Genomic DNA, 18,688 nt, shown 5'->3' with positions numbered 1-18,688 from the left:
AGTGATTCTCCTGCCTCAGCCTCCTGAGTAGCTGGGAATACAGGCACGTGCCACCACGCCTGGCTAATTTTTGTATTTTTAGTAGAGACGGGGTTTCACCATGTTGGCCAGGCTGGTCTCGAACTCCTGACTTCAGGTGATCCACCCGCCTCAGCCTCCCAAAATGCTGGGATTACAGGCATGAGCCACCGTGCCTGGCCTGTTTGTTGTTGTTGTTGTTGTTGTTTGAGACAGACTCTTGCTCTGTTGCCCAGGCTGGAGTGCAGTGGCGCAATCTTGGCTCACTGCAGCCTTGACCTCTAGTGTTCAAGCAATTCTCGTGCCTCAGCATATGCCACCATGCCAGGCTAATTTTTGTATTTTTAATACATTAGGTTTTGTAATTTTTGTATTTTCACTGCGTTGAACAAGCTGCTCTGGAACCCCTCACCTCAAATGATCTGCCTGCTTTGGCCTCCCAAAGTGCTGGGATTATGGGTGTGAGCCCCCACACACCCGGGCCATGGAGGCTTTATTTTTTTTCTTTTATTCCATGATGCCTAGGTTTGGGGTACAAATGAGCCCGTCACCCAGGTACCGAGCATAGTACCTGAAAGTTAGTTTTTTTTTTTTTTTTTTTTTTTGAGACAGAGTCTAATTCTGTCGCCCAGGCTGGAGTGCAATGGCGTGGTCTTGGCTCACTGCAACCTCTGTGTCCCGGGTTCAAACGATTCTCCCATTTCAGCCTCCCGAGTAGCTGGGACTACAGGCACATGCCACCATGCCTGGCTAAGTTTTGTATTTTTAGTAGAGACAGGGTTTCACTATACTGGCCAGGCTGGTCTTGAACTCCTGATCTCATGTTCCTCCTGCCTCGGCCTCCCAAAGGGCTGGGATTACAGGCATGAGCCACCGCGCCCGCCCCCGAAAATTAGTTTTTCAACATTTGTCTCCTATCCCTACCTCCCCACTCTGGTAGTCCCCAGTGTTTATCCGTCCCATCTTTATGTCCATGCATACCCAATGTTTAGCTCCCTCTTAGAAGTGAGAAGATGAGGTATTTGGTTATCTGTTCCTGTGTTAATTTGCTTAGGATAATGACCTCCAGCTGCATCTGTGTTACTGCAAAGGACATTATTTCATTATTTATTTATTTATTCAGTTTTGAGACAGAGTCTTGCTCTGTTGCCCAGCCTGGAGTGCAATGGTGCTATCTCGGCTCACTGCAACTTCCGCCTCCCAGGCTCAAGTAATTCTCCTGCCTCAGCCTCCTGAGTAGCTGGGACTACAGGTGCCCACCACCACACCCAAATAATTTTTGTATTTTCAGTAGAGATGGGGTTTCCCTTTGTTGGACAGGCTGGTCTCAAACTCCTGACCTCAAGTGATCCATCTGCCTCGGCCTCCCAAAGTGCTGGAATTACAGGTGTGAGCCACCGCGCCTGGCTTCATTCTTTTTTATGACTGCATAACATTCCATGGTGTACATTTATCACATTTCTTTATCCAATCCACTGTTGATGGGCACCTGAGTTGATTCCATGTCTTTGCTATTGTAAATAGTGTTGTGGTGAACAGCACTGTATTAAGTTATAGATCTATCACGCTTTTATGTTTGGGACATTGCATAAGGTATTCACTTGTGGAACTGATAACTTCCTTTTTACTTACTAATCATCAATAATGATAACAGCCAGCATTTATATGGCACTTCCTCTCAGGTGCAGCTCTCCCTAGCTCATTCCTCCTCATGACCCTATGAAATGAGGCCTATTATTATCAGCACGTTAAAGATGAGGACACACAGAGGTGAGGTAATTTGTCCACTGTCACACAGCAAGAAAGTGGCAAAGGCAAGATGTGAACCAGGGGCTGACTGGTTTGAGTCAGGGCCCTTACCCTCTGTGGTCTCTCACAATTAATTTCTTCTTCTTTTTTTTTTCGAGACAGGGTCTTGCTGTCTCCTAGGCTGGAGTGCAGTGGCATGACTATGGGGAACTACAATCTCGACCTCCTGGACTCAAGCGATCCTCCTGCCTCAGCCTCCCAAGTAGCTGGGACTACAGGCACACGCCACCATGCTGGGCTAATTTTTGTAATTTTTGTTTGGACAGGGTCTCGCTATGTTGCCCAGGCTGGATAAATTATTATTATTTTTGAGAGAGAGTTTCCCTCTTGTCGCCCAGGCTGGAGTGCAATGGTGTGATCTCGGCTCACTGCAACCTCTGCCTTCCGGGTTCAAGCGATTCTCCTGCCTCAGCCTCCCAAGTAGCTGGGATTAGAGGCGTGCACCACCACACCCAGCTAAGTTTTGTATTATTAGTAGAGACAGGGTTTCACCATGTTGGCCAGGCTGGTCTCGAACTCCTGACCTCAGGTGATCCACCCTCTTCGGCCTCCCAAAGTGTTGGGATTACTGCGCCTGGCCGATAAATTATTAAAAAAAAAAAAACGTTGAAGTAAATATTATGGGTAGTACCGCCAAGATACTAGAACACATGTTAAGGCTTAAAAACACAGAGGCTGGGCACTTTGGGAGGCCGAGGTGGGCAGATCACGAGGTCAACAGATCGAGACCATCCTGGCCGACATGGTGAAACCCTGTCTCTACTCAAAATACAAACATTAGCCGGGCGTAGTGGCACACGCCTGTAATCCCAGCTACTCGGGAGGCTGAGGCAAAAGAATAGCTTCAACCCAGGGGACGGAGGTTGTGGTGAGCCTAGATCGTGCCACTGCACTCCAGCCTGGGCGAAAGAGCGAAACTCCGTCTCAAAACAAAACAAAATATAACACAACAACAACAATATCACAATCTGTCTCATTTATTACTCATTTATTCAACCTGCATTCACCTACTGTGTGCACGAGCTTTTCTAGGACACTGGAGAGGCAGAAGGGACTAAGATAACAAAGTATAAGTCTCCCTGGGCTGCAAGCCTCGGGAGGGCAGGTCCGGGGGCTCTGTGTCCCCGCTGGGCCCCCAGCACTGCGCAGCGCACACAGTGGGCGCTCACCAAGCGCTCGCTAAGGGCAACGCGTGAATCCGTGTCCCGCCAGCAGGGCGTTTACGGCCTGGTGGGGCGGAAACGGACCCGACACCACCGCGGCGTCCTGGGGCTTCTGGGAATCCCATCAGCGCGGCCAGAGCGGCCGGGGACAGGCTCCGAGGCAGGCCGGACCCGCCTCCCCGGCGCCGCCGTGGCTCGACGGAGACCAGCTAGGGTGAGTGATCGAGCCACGCCCGGGGTCCCGGCCTGTCACCCCGAAGTCCCCGCCGCCTTCCACCCTGTCAGGCTCCGACTCCGGGCTCCGGCGCGGTCCCACCTCCGGGAGGAACTCCCCTCCATCCCCTCCATTTCCTTCATCCTCGACTCCCGCTATCTTTTCGAACCTGCGGCGCTCCCCCTGGACGCGTCCTCCCGCCGGACGACCGTCCTCCGCCTCGGGGGACGCGCCCAGCACGCACGGCACCCCCTCCCCAGCCGGACCGGGGGTCTGGGAGCGCGGATCCCTTCAGCTCCCCCGCGCCCCAGCACCCGGATTGCGGCTCGAGGCAGTCAACAAACTACACCCGAGTCCGAGCAGGCGCGCCCCTGAACCCCCGGGACTGGGGCTGGGGGCGGGGGCGGTGCCGGCGCGGAGGGCCCAGTCCTCGGACGTCCGCAACCTCCCATTGGCTCTGGGGCCCGCCGCTCGGCCTGGCGGGGCCGGGGCTGGTCCGCCCGGACGCGGGGCGGGGATTCCTGTAGCCCCTCCTCCGGCGAGGGCGGAGGGAAGAGGAGGAGGAGGAGGAGGAGGAAGAGGAGGGGGGGCGGAACACAAAACCTGAGAGGTTTTTTTTTTTTTTCCGTTTGCATTTAATTAAAAAAAAATTTTTTTTTTTTTTTGCATACCCGAGGGGCGCTCCCCGGAACGGGCGCGGGCCCGGGGCGCGCGGGCCTGGGCGCGGGGCGGTGGCGGGGGCCCGGCAGCGGCTGCCGAGCGGCTGCCATGCGATCAGGCAGTGCGCTGACCGGCCCGGCCGGCCGGCCCCTTCTGGGTCCTCCCTTTGCAGCCCGTGCGGGGCCGTCTCGGAGACCCCGCGCCGACGGCTGCTCAAACATCAGGGTGAGTTTCTCACAATGTAGCAATTTCTCTTTAAATCTCTTAACTCTCTCTACCTGCGAGTCGGGGCTGTGACAGGGCGCAAAAGCGAGGGGGGAGTGGGGGTTGGCGGCGAGGGTGTGTGTGGGGGGAGCCGGAGCCGGGGCCGAACCCACCCCCGCGACACTCACACACTCAGCCCCCAAGCCGGGGCGCAGCGCCCGCTGCCTCCTTTTTTTTTTTTTTTTCCTTCTCGGCGCCCACCGGCACCCCCAGCCCCGCGTCTCTTCCACCACCGCCGCCGCCCCGATCCTACGGGGACCCCCCCCAACCGGCTTCCCTGCCCAGACCCGGCGCCCGGTGCCTCCCCGGCCCTCCCGCCGGCTGCCGGGGATACAATGGAGCGGCGAAGAGAGGAGACCTAACGTTCCACGGGGGGAGGGGCGCGGAGACCCCCTCCCCGGCCCGGCCCCCTCCCCTCGCCCCGCTCCCCGCCTTTCGGGGAAGGCGAGGGCCACCGGGCAGCGGGCGGTGATCTCCCTGCCGGAGGCGGAGAGCCTGCATCTCCCCGCCTCGCTCGGCCCCTGCGCCCCCTCCCCACATCCCTCCCGTGGGTGTCGCGGACACTGGGGGCCCCTGGAAAGCTGGGGAGGGATGAATGGGGAAGGAGGCCACCGGGGCTCCCCCTCCGCACCGCCCCTAAACAATGAAAGGAGTTGACTTGACCCCCAGCCCCCGGCAGTGGAGGGAGGTGACCCCCTCCCCCACCCTCAGCTGAGGCTCATCCCGGAGGGGGCCGTTACGGGGGTGGAGGGGTGAGCGCCTCCTGTCACTTCCCGAGGTTCAGGGCGGCCCCCCATCTCCTCCTCCTCGGCCTGGGAACGGGAGGCACCAGGCCCGGCCGGGGCACCGCGCTCGGGTGGTGACCTTTAGACAAAGGCAGCCCTTTCCCCGGGGTGAGCCTGGACGAGCTGGGCCCGCGGCCTCCCCGGGCCCCTGCGGAGGGCAGCCAGGCCGCGGGCACCCGGAGGGAGGGATAGAGGAGGAGGGAGGAGGGATGGAGCCATCTGGTTTTCCCATCCCCGGCTGCCCCTCGGCTGCTTCCCCGACTCCTGTCACGGGCGGCCGCGGGGAGACGAGGGACCAGGGGCTGCTTGGGCCTTGGTGCGCGGCCAGCCGGGAGGACCGGGCAAGGAGCCGCGGGAGGGCTCGGCTCGGGCTCGGGTGCCGGCGGTGATTGGAAGGCACTGCGGCTTCTTCCTCTCCGCGCCCCTTTGTTTTGCTTTGTGGTTCTGAGCAGCTGAACTTCCCGGGAGGTGGGGTCAGAGGCCGCGGTGTCAGCTCTCCCGGGGAAGCCCAGGTGACAGGTCCTAGCTCTCTGGTGTCCCCAGCCTTGTGGGCTGCAGTCTGTGCCCAGGCCCATATCCTGACCATGGTCCCCTTTTGTCACCACCCCCCCACACACACCTACCTCCCCACCCCATAGTATAATACAGATCTAGGGGTGCCTTTCTCTTACACCTCTTTACGGAGGGCACTTGAAAAGGAAACGAGAAACATCCAAGGCATCAAGGCCTGAGATCTATGATAAGCTCTCTGTGCTTTTAACCTCTCCTAGCACCTGCGGTGGGTGTGGGGGGCTTTGTCAACTCTGACCTGCCCTGGGTCATGAGAAAACGGGAGGACAACTCAGGAAGCACCCCCTTCCCATGCACTGGTAGGACTTTTGGGACATGTTGACCTCCCTTGCCTTCCTCCATAGCTCCCCTCTCAGGATGGAAATATTAATAACAATATCTAACTAGGGAGCCTTATTCCGCTGCTGCTAAGTACATTACGCACTGGCCACAGTCCAAGGAGGAAATAGAGAAGGGATAGACATTATTCCTATTTTCCAGACAGGTTCGTGGAGGCTCAGAGAGGTTAAGAAGCTTGCCCAGGGTCACACAGCCCTGGGTCACACAGAGCCCCAATTTGTAACCTCCTGGAGTTTTTCCAGCTTAGCTCAAAACCGTTAAGCTCTTCTTCTTTCCCACCCTTTGGCACTTTGTCCCCCTGACTTCAGTGGACCTGGTTCGGAAATGTAGATAATACTTAGAAGAAGTGGCTAGATTTTTTTTTTTCCTCTGGGAGCTGGTTTTGGGAAGGGGTAAGATGCACCTCGAAGTTGGGTTGAGGGCAGGATCATTTCACTTGTGGCTGGAATGGAGAATTGCCTGCAGGAACTGAGAATTGGAGGTGTGCGAGGAGTCGGGGAGGGGGAGCCCCAGGCCTGGCCAGTGATGGGCTCGGGGTACCTGGGAGCTGGCCCTACTGTCATCTTCTCCCTTCTCTACCTGAGCGGGGGACTTGGCCCCATTTGCTGCTACTCAGCCCTGAAGTAGAGAAGAGAGAAGCTGAACTGTTTGGGACTGTTGATGTCTGGTTGTTCCTATGCCCTGTGACCCGCTGTCGCTTTGCCACACCATGGCCCTTTGATGCAGCTAGCGGAGGACTTTCTTGCCTGTTCTCCTTGGCCTGATCCACTCTGTAACCTTACGCAGGTCATTTAACTGCTGGTCCTGTTTTCTCATCTGCAAGTGGGGGTAATTATAGTTCCTTTAAGTGACCTGGAGGTGGGTAAAAGTATTATCCAAACGTGTCATTTATATTTATCATTCAGCAGGCCAGGTATGCACTGTGGGCACAGGGGAGGAATGTCAACTGGTGGCATTTAATTTTTTTTTTTTTTTTTGAGACAGTATCTCGCTCTGTTGCCCAGGCTGGAGTGCAATGGCCTGATCTCGGCTCACTGCAACCTCTGCCTCCCGAGTTCAAGCGATTGTCCTGCCTCAGCGTCCCGAGTAGCTGGGATTACAGGCACCCACCACCACACCTGGCCAAATTTTGTATATTTAGTAAAGACGGGATTTCACCATGTTGGCCAGGCTGGTCTTGGGGTCCTGACCTCAGGTAATCTGACTGGCATTTAAATTTAAGGCCGGGTGCCATGGCTCACACCTGTAACCCCAACACTTGGGGAGACCGAGGCTGGAGAATTGCTTGAGCCCTGGATTTCAAGACCAGCCTGGGCAACACGGTGAGACCCTGTGTCTACAAAAAATGAAAAAATTAGTTGGGCATGGTGGCACTCACCTGTGGACCTGGCTACTTGGGGGTGCTGAGGTGGGAGGATTGCTTGAGCCTAGGAGTTTGAAGCCGGGGTGAGCCGTGATTGTGCCACTGCTCTCAAGCCTGGGCAAGAGTGAGACCCTGTCTCAAAAAAAAAATAATAATAATAAATAAAATAAAAAATATAAAGATGAGTAGCAGAAGCCCTTTGTCCCAGAAGAATTCCCTGTGGTCTGGGAAGGCCAACTGCAAACAAACAATTCCCCTTCAGTGACGCCCACCCTCTGAGCACTTTGGGGACTAGGCCCCTGCCCCTTCAGCACTTTACCCATGCGGAGTACATGTTTAGCTGTAGGGGCTGGGGGGCTGAGGGAGAGGGGCTGGGGGGCTGAGGGAGAGGGGCTGGGCCCAGCTCACCCGCTGTAGGAGGTAATACAGGTGATCTTGCCATTTTACAGATGGGGAAACTGAGGCCAGGGGAAGCATGTTCCACGGCCAAGCTGGGACTCCAAGCCAGATGGCAGAGACTAGTGGTGGGGAGTCCATATTTGTCAACAGAACTGGGGAGATGGTGCTTCATGGGGTCTGATCCCAGGAGCTTTAAGGGACCCCTGATCCCCGCAGCCACTGTCCCCTCCTTTAAGTGTGGGCATTTCCCTGGGTGAGATGACAGGCATAAGTAATAATAATTCTCGGGGGAGGTGGGCAGGAGGAAAGGGGCTGTGGGGGATACCCAGATCTCTCAAGATTGAGTACTGGCTGAATGTAGGAACTGATCTTTTTGGGGGGCTGGTGGGAGAAGTCTGAATGAGGCCCTAGAGGGTCTCCCTGCTGACTTCCTTCCCAGAGGCCTCCGGCCCTTCCCTAACCTTCCTTGAGGAGGTGGGGTGTGCCCCAGGCTGTGGAAGGGCCAGGAGATCAGCACCCAGAGGCCTATGAAGGGGGAGTTCCTGGGGGTGTGTAGAGCTCCCCAGGTTCCCGTGGGCCACCTTGTAGTGCAGGTCTAGCCAAAAGCCCAGTTCCCCCGCCAGCTCTCAACCCCCACCCGCCAGGCTGCCTTGACTGCAGGTCTCAAGAATGCAGAAGGCTGCTGGTAGGGGAAGTTAATTGGAAACAGGAAAACATGGCATTCCTTTCCAGGCCGCCTGGGCTTGGAAGGCAGAGGGGCTGCCATTTCCCCTCTCCCGCCCTGCAGGGCGGGAGAGGGATGGGGAGTATGGTTATCTTGCCCTGGTCATATTTGAGCTTTCTTCCCCAACCAGGCACCCTCACTTAGTAGAAACAAGAGCAGTCACCCACGCCGTGTCCACGATGAGAACTGCTGCCCGCTCCCCCAGGAGAATGAACTGCCCCCTCCTTACTCACCCTTTCATATCCCTCTGGTTTTTTGTCCCCTGTCTTGCCTGAGCTAGCTCCCTGGTAGGATGCACCTTATGCCACACCAGAGACACATAGGGAGCGTTTGGTTGAGGGGTCCCCAGGGAGTGTCTCCTGGTTCCGTCCCTCGCATTCTCCTCCGCCTGGAGTACCACCAGTAGAGTTTTGTCCCAGTTGACTGAAGCTTTTGTGTCTCAGTGACATGCAAGTTTCCCCAGTGGAGAGGGAGAGTTTTCTAAGGCATTTCTAGTTTGGTGACAATTAGTTTTGTGTATGAGTGTATGTATTCATTGGGGAGAGGAGGGAAGGAGTGTTGGCAAAAGCAGAGAAGGCCTTTGTTTCTTTAATTGTTCCCAATTAAACTTCCTGAGGGCCTACTGTGTGACAGGGCCCTGGGGATCAGTTAAGACATTGGGACACAGTCCAGGAGGAGGAGAGAGAACGATTGGATTAGCCGCTGTGGGGTTTCATTCATTCTGTCTGGGTGGTCTGAGACATCATCTTTTTCTCTCTCTGCCTTTTGTTCTTTTTGTTCTAAGTGATACACACACGGGGCAAATTCAGAACACTAAAGATGATGTCTCTCCCTCTAACCTCCCCAGAATCCCTGGTCGCCTAGGTCTCTTCCCCAGAGACAGCACTTCCATTCTGATGTTCAGTGCATGTACTTTTATATACGGATGTATGTGTTTAAAACTATTCAGGCCAGGCATGGTGGCTCAGGCCTGTAATCCCAGCACTTTGGGAGGCTGAAGTGGGCAGATCACCTAAGGTCAGGAGTTCAAGACCAGCCTGGCCAACATGGTGAAACCCCATCTCTCCTAAAAATACAAAAATTAGCTGGGCATGGTGGTGCACGGCTGTAATCCCAGCTACTTGGGAGCCTGAGGCAGGGGAATTGCTTGAATGCAGAAGGCGGAGGTTACGGTGAGCCGAGATTGCGGCACTGCACTCCACTCCAGCCTGGGCGACACAGCGAGACTCTGTCTAAAACAAACAAACAAAAAACTGTTCATCTTACACAGATGATAGTCTGGTCTATCCATTGCTTTTTTCCTGCTTCGTCTTCCTGGGAGACCCTACCAATGTAGGTCTTCCTCCATCTTTTTCTTGGCTGCATGATATTCCTCTCTGTGGGTGAATCCTCATTTACTGTAATGGACGTGGACGTGTTTCCAAACGTTTCTGTGTGAAGCATGGGAAGGCACAGTCCACACATGTTACAGGGAAATGAGTATGCCAGTGGGATGGACTCCTGGAAGTGGGATTGCTAGATCAACGGCCAGTGATTTGTCTTTCCGTAGCTCTTAGGGAGCACCTTCAATGTTGCATCTTTTTTATTTTTTTGAGACAGAATCTTGCTGTGTTACCCAGGCTGGAGTGCAGTGGCACCATCGCATTTCACTGCAGCATTATCCTTCCTGGGCTCAAGTGAGCCTTGCATCTCAGCCTCCCCAGTAGCTGAGACTACAGGTGCACGCCACCACGCCCGGGGAGTTTTAATATTTTTTGTAAAGATGAGGTCTCACTGTGTTGCCCAGGCTGGTCTCGAACTCCTGTTCAAGCACTCCTCCCGCCTTGGCCTCCCAGTGTGCTGGGATTACAGGCATGAGCCACTGTGCCTGGCCCCTCATGCTGCACCTTGAAGAAAGTTGTTCTCTTTCTCTCCTGTTCAATGTGATCCCACCTGTCGCCCAGGCAGCGTCTCCAGGCCGCACGTGTCTTTGCCTCGGGTGACCTCCTTGCGTCTGATGACCTCCTTGCCTCTTCCTCTTGCTTATGGCCTGCGTCACGTGCTTGCCACCTGGTGTGGAGGTCAGGAGTATGGCCTCTGGGCCCTGCCTGTTGGTTCTAATCCCAGTTCTGCTACTTGCTGGCTGAATGGCTGTGGACAGGGGGCTTGCTTGGGGCCTTGGTTTTCCCCTCTATTAAGTGGGTTCATCTCAGTACCTACTTGGTAAGGCTCTTGTGAGGATCCCCAAACACCCATAAAGTGCCAGGGTAGCCTTGTCAGTCAGTGTCGGTATCACCTGTCATTCTTAGGCAGTTTATTTCTCCTGGGGACTGTGACCCCCTTAATTGGCAGGTGTCGGATGGAATGCTGGCTTCTCTGCAGTGTGACCCTGGGCAAGCGATTCCTTTGCATGGCCTCAGTTTCCTTGTCTATAAAATGGGCCCATGATGCCTCCCTCGTAGGGTCTGCTGTGAGGCTGAACGAAGCAATGTTCTGCCAAGATGGGCAGGCAGTCGCTTTCAGGAACTAGCAAATGATGCTGCTGTTGTTTTCACTATGATTACTGTTCTCCCACGGGACTCATGCTGACTCCTCTGCTCTGAAAGGTCCCCATTGTCTTCCTGAAAGGCACACGAGGAACAATGTTGGCATTCTAAACTGCATGGCAGCAGAGGGCACGCAGCAGGCTGCTCCGGCATGAGGCACACAGGGCTTCCCTGTACCGTGCCTCAGTTTCCCCAACTGGAAGAATGGGGATGAGAGGAAACCCACCTCAGGCATGCTTAGTGTTCAGCACAGTGCCTGGGTTATAGCAAGCGCCCAAAAAAATGTGAGTGGCTATGATTGGAATAATTATTATTAAGTAGCAGAGTCTCCCATAGGATTAGATACCCAAGTCGCTATGGCCTTTCCCCCAAACCCTAGGCAATCAGTGTTGGCATTTTAAATGGAAGGCACAGGGCCGGCATTGGTGGCTCATGCCTGTAATCCCAGCACTTTGGGAGGCCAAGGCAGGCGGATCACCTGAGGTCAGGAGTTCGAGACCAGCCTGGCCAGCGTGGTGAAGCCCTGTCTCTACTAAAAATACAAAAAAATTAGCCAGGCATGGTGGCACATGCTTGTAATCCCAGCTACTCATGAGGCTGAGGCATGAGAATGGCTTGAAACTGGGAGGTGGAGGTTGTGGTGAGCTGAGATTGCACCATGGCATTCCAGCCAGGGTGACAGAGCAAGACTCCGTCTCAAAAAAAAAAAAAGGAAGACAATGCCCAAATACCCACTGGACCACAATTTCCTCTTCTGTAACAGAGCTTCCCCCCCCACTTTGGGTGTTGTGAAGCTTCAATGAGTGAAAACTTGGGAAGCTTTTTAGGATAGGACGGGGCTCTTGGGAATGCTCAGTGAAGCTTCACTTTGATTCTTATTATTTTTTATTTTTATTAAATTTTTTTTTTTTTTTTTGAGACAAGAGTCTCTCTCTGTGCCCAGGCTGGAGTGCAGTGGTGTGATCTCGGCTCACTGCAGCCTCCGCCTCCTGGGTTCAAGTGATTCTTATGTCTCAGCCTCCCGAGTAGCTATGGCTACAGATGTGGGCCACAACACCCAGCTAATTTTGTATTTTTTGTAGAGCTGGTGTTTGGCCATGTTGGCCAGGCTAGTCTTGAACTCCTGGACTCAAGCAATCCACCCGCCTCAGCTTCCCAAAGTGCTGAGATTACAAATGTGAGCCACCATACCTGGCCTATTATTTTTAAATATTTTATTTTATTTTATAGAGACAAAGTCTTGCTATGTTGCCCAGGCTGGTCTCCAACTTCTGGGCTCAACAGTCCTCCGACTTTGGCCTCCCAAAGTCCTGGGATTATATGCATGAGCAACTGCACCTGGCTGTCTTTGCTTATTATTATTTTGTTTTCTTTTTTCTTTTTTTTGCCATCTAGACTCGGCTTGGCAGATTTATTTATTGTTATTTTAACTTATGTTTTTTATTTTTTTGAGACAGGCTGTCACTGTGTCACCTAGACTGGAGTGTAGTGGCGCCATATCGGCTCACTGCAACCTCCGCCTCCCAGGCTCCAGCGATTCTCGTACCTCAGTCTCCCGAGTAGCTGGGATTACAGGTGCCTGCCACCACACACGGCTAATTGTTGTATTTTTAGTAGAGAAGGGGTTTCACCATGTTGGCCAGGCTGGTCTCGAACTCCTGAACTCAGGTGATCTGCCCACCTAGGCCCCCGAAAGTGCTGGGATTACAAGCATGAGCCATGCACTCGGCGTTTTTAACTTTTTGTTAAGGAAATTATAAAGCACTCACCGAGAGTTGAGAGAATAGCACAACCACCCCTGTGTAACCATCACCAGCTTCTGCAAGAATTTTCTGCTGATCTGATCTTTTTTTTGGCCATTACCTACCGTGCACATGTATTTTTTTCTTTTTTGCCAAGGTATTTTAAAGCAAATTCCAGATACCATATCATTTCCATTGTATTATTATTGTTACTAATTGTTGTTATTTCTGGGATCCAGAATTTGTTTCAGCACCTCCGGAGTCTGTCCTGTTCTGTGAAGAAAGTGGCATTAGGCCCATTTCATAGGTTGAGAAACTGAGGCAGCAGGGAGTGGGCTTTGATCAGGTTGTCCTTTTTCTGTGATCCCCTCTTTGGGACTGTGGTGAATTCCCTGTCTTGGCCACACCAAGCCTCAAACCCTGTGGGTTGTTTCTGATTACACAGGTTTGGGGGTCACACCTGGGTGCATGCAGTGTGGGATACAGGTTCTGTTACTCTGTGCAGAAATCGTCCTCATAAAGGAAGAGTCGAAGTAGGGCTGGCAGCAGGGGATGGACCCCTAGGATGACCCTGGAGGTGACGGGCAACTGGGTCAGCTATGTGGGTTAAAGTCCTGTTTCTGCTCCTTCTAACTCTGTGACTTGGTGGCAAGCTATTTCCCTCCTTTAGTCCAGGTTAGAGAACCGGAAGTAGAGGAGAAATAATAAATACTTATTTGGATGACCGTATTGTTAAATAAGATCTAGTGTGGAAAAGATGTTTTGCAAGTGCCTGGCTCAGAGTAAACGGTCACTATTGTTAGTGTTGTTATTGCTTCTGTGTATACTCTGAGGTTGGGGACAAAAATGCTCTTTCTAGGATTGCAGAGGAAGGGTTGATGTCCCTGGGCCCCCCAGCCCGGCCCTGCTGCCTTCATTCCCTCGCTATGCCCACCCTTTCCCTCTGCACTCTCCCTTTGAAGTGCTTGCCTGTTTAGGGGGCTGCCAACTTCAGCGTGGCCCCTCTCAGCCTCTTATGTCCTGTGTCCCAGCCTGGTAACCTTGGGAACGGAGTGGGCGGGAATATCTGTCTGAGGCTGTGAGACCCTTGCTAGTGACCCTTGGGGTCCTTGAGGGAGCGCCTGGTGGCCTCTGCTGCCTGGAGGCAGAGGATGGCCCAGCGTCCAGGGACGCCTGCAGGTGAAGCTCCCTGGAGCCACCTTTCCAGAGGCTGGATGCCAACTCTTGTCCACTGTGTGAGGCTGGGCGGGCAGGTGTCCACAGCGCCTGCCTCACAGGGTGGCTGTGACAGTTGGCTGGACTATAACCTCCATCACCTGGCATGCATAGTGTCTCATTGACCTCAGACACTTGGCACCCAGCCTGGGTGAGGGCAGTCTCCCTAGGAGAGGTCTGAGCTCACAGCTTAGCAAGCCCTTGCTATACTGGCGGAATTTCCTCCCTAGAATGTGCGCGGTGATCTCCTACTTTTGTGTGTATACTTACCCTTTCATGGATAGTATATATATATATATATATTTTTTTTTATTTATTTATTTATTTTTTCCAACCCCCCCCTTTTTTTCTTTTTTTTTTGTGTGTGTGTTTGAGATGGGGTCTCGCTGTCTCGCTCTGTCGCCCAGGCCGGAGTGCAGTGGCACTATCTCGGCTCATTGCAACCTCCGCCTCCCGGGTTCAAGACATTCTCCCTGCCTCAGCCTTCTGAGTAGCTGGGATTATAGGCGCCCGCCACCATGCCTGGTTAGTGTTTGTATTTTTAGTAGAGACGAGGTTTCGCCATGTTGGCCAGGCTGGTCTCGAACTCCTGACCTCAGGTGATCTGCCTGCTTCGGCCTCCCGAAGTGCTGGGATTACAGGTATGAGCCACTGCTCCCGGCCTCTCCCAATCCTTTTTCATTGAAGTGTAATTCGTATACAGTAAAATCCACAGAGGGGCCAGGCATGGTGGGTCACACCTGTAATCCCAGCACTTTTTGGGAGGGTGAGGTGGGAGGATCACTTGAGGCCAGGAGTCCGAGACCAGCCTAGGCAACACAATAAGACCCCATCTCTCCAAAAAACAAATAAAGACCTTAGCCAGTTGTGGTGGCCCCTGCCTGGAGCTAATCTGGAGGCTGAGGTGGGAGAATTGCTTGAGTCCAGGAGGCAGAGGCTGCAGAGAGCCATTCATTAAAATGCACATAGCTTAAGCATGCCTTTCCATGAGTCCTAACCCCTGTCAAGATACAGCACATTCTCATCACTGCCAGAAAGTTGCCCTTTGCCCCTTCCTGGTCAATACCTGCTCCCAGAAGCAGTCACTGGCCTGCCTTGTCATCGTGGGTCAGCCTGGCCTCTTCTAGAATTTCACAGAGGGGGAGACCTGCCCTGTGGAGTCCGTTGGGTTGAGCATCTTCGGCTCAGCATGATCCTTTTGAGATGCAGGCATGTTGGTGTGTGTGTATCGGGAGTGCCTTCCTTTAAGAAATTCTTTCCCGTGAATATTTCTTCAAGCCTGGCTTTCTCATGAGGCTCCAAACTGCAGAAGATGAGAAGGGAGGGCTGTGTTTCCTGTGTTCTCAGCTCCTGGTGTGCAGTAGGTGCTCTGTAGATGCTTGTTGAATGAATGGATGGGTGGATGACAGGCATGTCCCAGGGATGGAGAAAGGGGAGGAGAGACCCTGTCTTTGGAGTTCCTGTGTGTTTCTTAAAAAGTGTCCCATTGGCCAGGGTACAGTAGCTCACACCTCTAATCCCAGCACTTTGGGAGGTCAGGGCGGGTGGATCACCTGAGGTTGGGAGTTTGAGACCAGCTTGGGCAACATGGTGAAACCCTGTCTCTACAAAAAAATACAAAAAGTAGCCGGGCATGGTGGTGCATGCCTGTGGTCCCAGCAACTTGGGAGGCTGAGAGGTGGGAGGATCACTTGAGCCCAGAAGGTCGAGGCTGCAGTTAGCTGTGATCATTTCACTGCACTTTAGCTTGGGCGACAGAGCGAGATTGTCTCAAAAACAAACAAAAAAACCCACCTGCTTCCAAATGACCAGGGATGCTTGTGAAAAATGACCATCCCTGGGCTCCACGCAGACCAAACTCCTGAGAATCCCGATGAGTGGAGTCCAGGAAACAGCATTTTCATCAAGCCCCTTCTCTGAGCAGTTCTTTGGCACAGGTAGCCCAGCCCTAAATCCTAGGCCTCTTCCAGCAGCAGCAGAGCTCCCCAGCAGGCCTGTCACCCTGTCAAGGTGGCCATGGGTCTTGGAGCCCCACTCGACCTCTCTCTATGGTCATTGCTTGTCCTGACCCTGGCTGCCTCTCTGGTGCCTCCGTGTGAGCCTGGAGTCCTGTACTCACTCCCTAAGTGCTGTTCAAAGAGGGAATGAATGGGAACCTGGGAGGTAGGTCAGGATTGTCGACCTCCCCACTGCTCAGCAGGGAAACTGAGGCTCCATGAGTTCTGGTGTTTCTCCTGCAGTTCACCTGGGAGTGGAAGCCAGACAGGGTATTTCCTGGGCTAAGCAGCCATAAGTTGTAAGATGCAGCTTCCTTTTCAGAGACAAAAGTGTGAAAAATGCACATCTTGGAGTTGATAAAACTCAGGAAAAGTCCCGTTCCCCCCTGCAGTTTGCCCTCTGTCTCAAGGCTGTTTTGTGCAGGGTTGCCTTTTTCTGTTAAATTTCTGTCTCTTTAGCCAAAGGAACAAAATCTCCTGATGTCTGCCCAGTGCTTTATACCTTCTCAAGCGTGTCGCCTTCCATGGTCCTGCTTTTGTATTTAAAATTTTTTAGCCTTTTTTTTTTTTTTATTAATTTGAGATGGAATTTTGCTCTTGTTGCCCAGGCTGGAGTGCAATGGTGCTATCTTGTCTCACTGCAACCTCCACCTCCCGGGTTCAAGCAATTCTCCTGCCTCAGCCTCCTGAGTAGCTAGGATTACAGGCACACGCCACCACACCCGGCTGATTTTTGTATTTTTAGTAGAGATGGGGTTTCACCATGTCAGGCTGGTCTTGAACTCCTGACCTCAGGTGATCACTGGCATCTGTCTCCCAAAGTGCTGGGATTACAGCTATGAGCCACTGCACCCAGCCTGAATTGAGAGACTTATTTAACTCAGTTTCTTTTTATTTTCAAGATGGAGCCTTGCTCTGTCACCCAGGCTGGAGTGCAGTAGTGCGATCTTGGCTCACTGCAACCTCCACCTCCCAGGTTGAAGCAATTCTCTCTGCCTCAGCCTCCCAAGTAGCTGGTGTTACAGGCATGCACCACCATGCCCAGCTAATTTTTGTACTTTTTTTTTTTTCTTTTTTGAGATGAAGTCTCACTCTGTTGCCTAAGCTGGAGTGCAGTGGTGCGATCTTGGCTCACTGCAACCTCTACCTCCCGGGTTCAAGCAGTTCTTCTGCCTCAGCCTCCTGAGTAGCTGGGACTACAGGCCTGCACCACCATGCCCAGCTAATTTTTGTATTTTTAGTAGAGACAGGTTTCACTATGTTGGCCAGGCTGGTCTCGAACTCCTGACCTCGTGATCTGCCCGCCATGGCCTCCCAAAGTGCTGGAATTACAGGTGTGAACCACCACTCCTGGCCATACTTTTTTAGTAGAGATGGGGTTTCGCCGCCATGTTGGCCAGGCTAGTCTCGAACTCCTGACCTCAGGTGATCCTCCCACCTTAGCCTCCCAAAGTGTTGGGATTATAGGCATGAGCCACCACGCCCGACTATAACTTGGTTTCTGACAAAAGTCTGCTTAAAAATATGTAGGAGTGGGCCGGGCGCGGTGGCTCATGCCTGTAATCCCAGCACTTTGGGAGGCCGAGGCAGGCGGATCACGAGGTCAGGAGATTGAGACCATCCTGGCTAACACGGTGAAACCCCGTCTCTACTAAAAATACAAAAAATTAGCCAGGCGTGGTGGTGGGGGCCTGTAGTCCCAGCTACTCAGGAGGCTGAGGCAGGAGAATGGTGTGAACCTGGGAGGCGGAGCTTGCAGTGAGCTGAGATTGTGCCACTGCACTCCAGCCTGGGTGACAGAGCGAGACTCCATCTCAAAAAAAAAATATAGGAGTGGGCTGGGTGCGGTGGCTAACGCTGGTAATCCCAGCACTCTGGGAGGCCAAGGTGGGTGGATCACGAGGTCAGGAGTTCAAGACCAGCCTGGCCAACATGGTGAAACCCCATCTCTACTAAAAATACAAAAATTAGCTGGGCGTGGTGGCAGGCACCTATAATCCCAGCTACTCAGGAGGCTGAGGCAGAGAACTGTTTGAGCCCAGGAGGCGGAGGTTGCAATGAGCCGAGATAGTGCCACTGCACTCCAGCCTGGGTGACAGAACGAGATGCCGTCTCAAAAAAAAGTGTGTGTGTGTGTGTGTGTGTGTGTGTGTGTACTCATATATTAGATATTACATAATACATAATAGAAATAGAAAACTATACATTATAATATATAAAAATATATACTCCTATTTATAAAATTCCCTTTTATTTTCATTACCCTTCCCGTCAGCGACCTCCTGTGCTGGAGTGAATTGCTTGCTTTGTGCGATGGATTTTTGCTTTACAGAAAGGATACTGCTTCTCTTTCTCCTCCTGCTGTTTTTTCTCCCAGTGCTGTGTTTAGAGGGTTGGCTTGTTGGTTACCTGTCCCTCCCTGCTGCTTCTCCCTGCTGTGCGCTCCATGGGCTGCAGGTAGCACAGTTCACTTCAAATCCTCCCGAGGGTCAGACCCCCAGGTGTCCACCATCTCCCTGTCACAGAGGCACAGAGGTAAAATGACTTGCCCAAGGTCACACAGGGAACTGCCGCCTGAGCTGGGATTTTTGTCTTCCTGGTTAATTCAGACTCACATTCAGGCTTCCTACTGCTTGGACTGTGGCCCGTGTTCTCGCCTCCAGCACAAATAGCCAGTGCTGTGCCTTCAGGGACTGGGGAGGGCGATGAGGCAGGAACACACCCATTCCCCTGCAAAGCCAGATCAGTGTCTGAGCTGAGCCTGGGGAGGGCAGGCGGGGAGGCATCAGGCTAGGCTTCCTGGAGGAGGGAGCTTCTGGGGCAGGCTTTGGGACTTGGGGGTGGGGTAAGAAAAATGGAATCTAGCATGATCCAAGGTCATTGTCCTGAGCAGCTGGGTGG

The 18,688-nt window shown here is 53.2% G+C and overlaps 1 protein-coding gene across 4 annotated transcripts in view; it reads left to right on the top strand.

Annotated features, from left to right (window-relative positions):
- The first annotated feature begins 3,066 nt into the window (after positions 1-3,066).
- The window catches only part of BICRA (BRD4 interacting chromatin remodeling complex associated protein), a 98,022-nt gene continuing 82,400 nt past the window's right edge, over positions 3,067-18,688 (top strand). For 3 of the 4 annotated variants that reach the window (XM_032169323.1, XM_032169326.2, XM_032169325.2), the window contains exon 1: positions 4,040-4,089. The gene's annotated coding sequence lies outside the window, so the exon portion shown is untranslated. Of the gene's footprint in view, positions 3,205-4,039; positions 4,090-18,688 lie in introns of those variants that run through there. The other variant, XM_032169322.2, reaches the window with a different exon arrangement.

This window comes from Hylobates moloch, unplaced genomic scaffold (assembly GCF_009828535.3).
Source record: "Hylobates moloch isolate HMO894 unplaced genomic scaffold, HMol_V3 SCAFFOLD_12, whole genome shotgun sequence".
NCBI lineage: Eukaryota > Metazoa > Chordata > Mammalia > Primates > Hylobatidae > Hylobates > Hylobates moloch.
Note: the sequence above shows the minus strand (reverse complement) of the source record. Positions and strands in the feature narration are given on the sequence as shown.